The sequence below is a fragment of the Papaver somniferum genome, chromosome 11 (assembly GCF_003573695.1).
Source record: "Papaver somniferum cultivar HN1 chromosome 11, ASM357369v1, whole genome shotgun sequence".
Lineage (NCBI taxonomy): Eukaryota > Viridiplantae > Streptophyta > Magnoliopsida > Ranunculales > Papaveraceae > Papaver > Papaver somniferum.
The window spans coordinates 16,693,167-16,695,682 of NC_039368.1; the positions used below are offsets into that span (position 1 = coordinate 16,693,167).

At 37.1% G+C, this 2,516-nt stretch overlaps 1 pseudogene; it reads left to right on the plus strand.

Annotated features, from left to right (window-relative positions):
* The first annotated feature begins 382 nt into the window (after positions 1-382).
* LOC113325586 lies at positions 383-482 on the plus strand (annotated as a pseudogene).
* The last annotated feature ends 2,034 nt before the right edge of the window (positions 483-2,516 follow it).

A 2,516-nucleotide genomic window follows, 5' to 3' on the forward strand; every position in this document is an offset into this window, starting at 1 on the left:
CTTTTGACGATTATCAAATCTAGTTTTATTATAAAGAGCATTGGCCTGCTCTTCAATATTCCGGCCTTCTCAAAAAGGCTCCACTCTACCACTAGTCTGGCCCACTTCTAAGGCTTCTAACCTTTTTGCTATAGAAGCAATTTTGGCATCTGATTCATAGCCTCCTTCTACCCTATTAACGTTTCCTCTACTTAAAAGAATTGTTTTCTGGGGTGCCCTACTATTTTCCCATTGCTGGGTTTTTTCGGCGATTTCATTAAAAAATTCCATCGCCACATCAACAGTTTGGTTTTCAAATCCACCAGTGCATAAAGACTCAACCATGATCGTTGTGGAATAATCTAAACCCTCATAATGGATCTGAACTATCCTAACCTTTTCTAAACCATGATGAGGTCACTGGGATAATAAATCATTGAACCTTTCCAAATACCTATATAAAGATTCTCCCTCTTGTTGTGAAAATGTGCATATTTGCGTCCTAATAGACGATGTTTTGTGCCTAGGGAAAAACTTATTGAAAAATGCAGATGTAAGTTGTTCATATGTCTCAATTGACTCGGAGTCCAAACTATACAGCCACGACTTGGCCTTATCTTTCAGGGAAAATGGGAATAACCTAAGTTTCAAAGCATCATCATCTAAGCCTCTAATTCCTAGAGTACTATAAATTTCCTCAAAATCCCTAACATGGTAATAAGGGTTTTCATTTTCTTTCCCTAAAAAGATTGGGAGCATCTGTAAGGTCCCAGGTTTCAGTTCATAGGGTGCCTCCGTTTCAGCTAACTTAATACACGAAGGACGGGTTGTCCTAGTTGGATTCAACAAAACTTTCAAAGTTTCCATTTCTGGCGCTATCGGAGCAACAAGGATTCTCTCCTCAGTCAAAGAACGTTCAAAAACAGACTCTTCAAAAGACGGACTTTCTAGATTAAGGTAATCGAGACGCTTCGAACTACTAGGTTTCTCTTTAACAAATATACCTAGTCCGTCTCTTTTACGTTCAGGCATACAATATAATTTTCTAAATTGGAAGGGTAAGCAAACACAGATCAAGGTCGACTCAACCAAATCAAACCTATTGATTTCTAGCAAACAAAAAGCATGATGGCTCCACTTAGATTGTTTCTAGACCAGCTTCTAATCCTTCGAACGGGAATTCGTTACAATTTAAGCAAACCCCTCTGGAATCAATCCGAGTTAACGTAAGTTGAATAGAGGCGAGGGAAGATCGGTGGAGCTTTGATACCCAAGGCCTCACCGGTATTACAAGGCGGCGCAGTCACGCATTCAACTTACAGAAACCGTCAAGAACTTCGAAGTATGCTTAAAAGAGTAACCAATATTTTTCGAATGACTTTCCTGTTAAGCTCGTTACCCTATCGGTCTTGTTCTAGTCAAAATTTTAGGCTTAGGTTCGCGTAGGTTACGTGTTCCTAAAGCGGGAAAGAAGAGAACGGTGATGTAATCCGAACCCTTATCTTGTATGGCCAGGCCTTGCCCTTTACTAGAAAAATAAATGTCCGTATTCAGTCCTCAACATATATGCATACGAAGGAGTCCAGTAACTCGCTGACAGGAGATTCACGAGTGTTTAGAATCTTACCTCCCGTTCCAGACGGGGGATGAATCGGTTGTAGTCGACTCGGGCCACTGACTCCGATGTCTAGTGTACGAACCCAAGGTGCAGAGACAATATCGTAATTGTCCTCCTTCTCTGCAAACAGTTTATATTTAAAGTACCCTTCCGTAGGGTAATAAAAAAAATAATGTCCCAAAGTCCAAAAGTCCAAAAAAATAAAGAAAAATTACAAAAATAATAAACCTTAATACAGTTTTTTTTTTTTTTTTTTAAAATAAAATAAACAAACCCTAAACTAAAATTGTCTAAAAAAAATAAAAAAATAAAATTGTCTTCTTTTCTGTTCCTTTTGCTTTAATCTTTAGCTCCAAGTCTTTATGAAATCACCAAACTCCTTGGATCAATTTTCTTTATGATCCAGAACCTGTACACACAAGATAAATACCCAAAAACATAAAAAAAGACAAAAAAAAATAAAAACAAAAAAAATAAAAAATCTAAAACCCTAAAAATAAGTCCCCGACAGCGGCGCCAAAAACATGATAGGTTGAGAAACCTACAACGAAATTTACTGCAAGTGCACAGTGTCTAACTAGTAGAACAATGGCAAGTACAGGTCGTTCCCACGAGGAGTGTGAAATACTACTACTAATTAATATCAGAAGTAACTAATCGACAAGATGATGTTTTAACAATTTTTCAGGAATTTAGAACAAAATGATATAATATAAAATTCTAACAATAAACAAAGTTGGAATGGGTTTTCAGGATTTTCGGTTTCCACCAATCAATCATGCAAACTCTACTAATCGTTAAAAATATATTCCATGCATTTTCAAATATTGTTTCTCCGCTATAGTTTTCTTCGCTTCATGGGTAGTGATTCCAAAGCTTTACCTATCAATCCTAAAGCATACCACGTCAAGGGATTTAA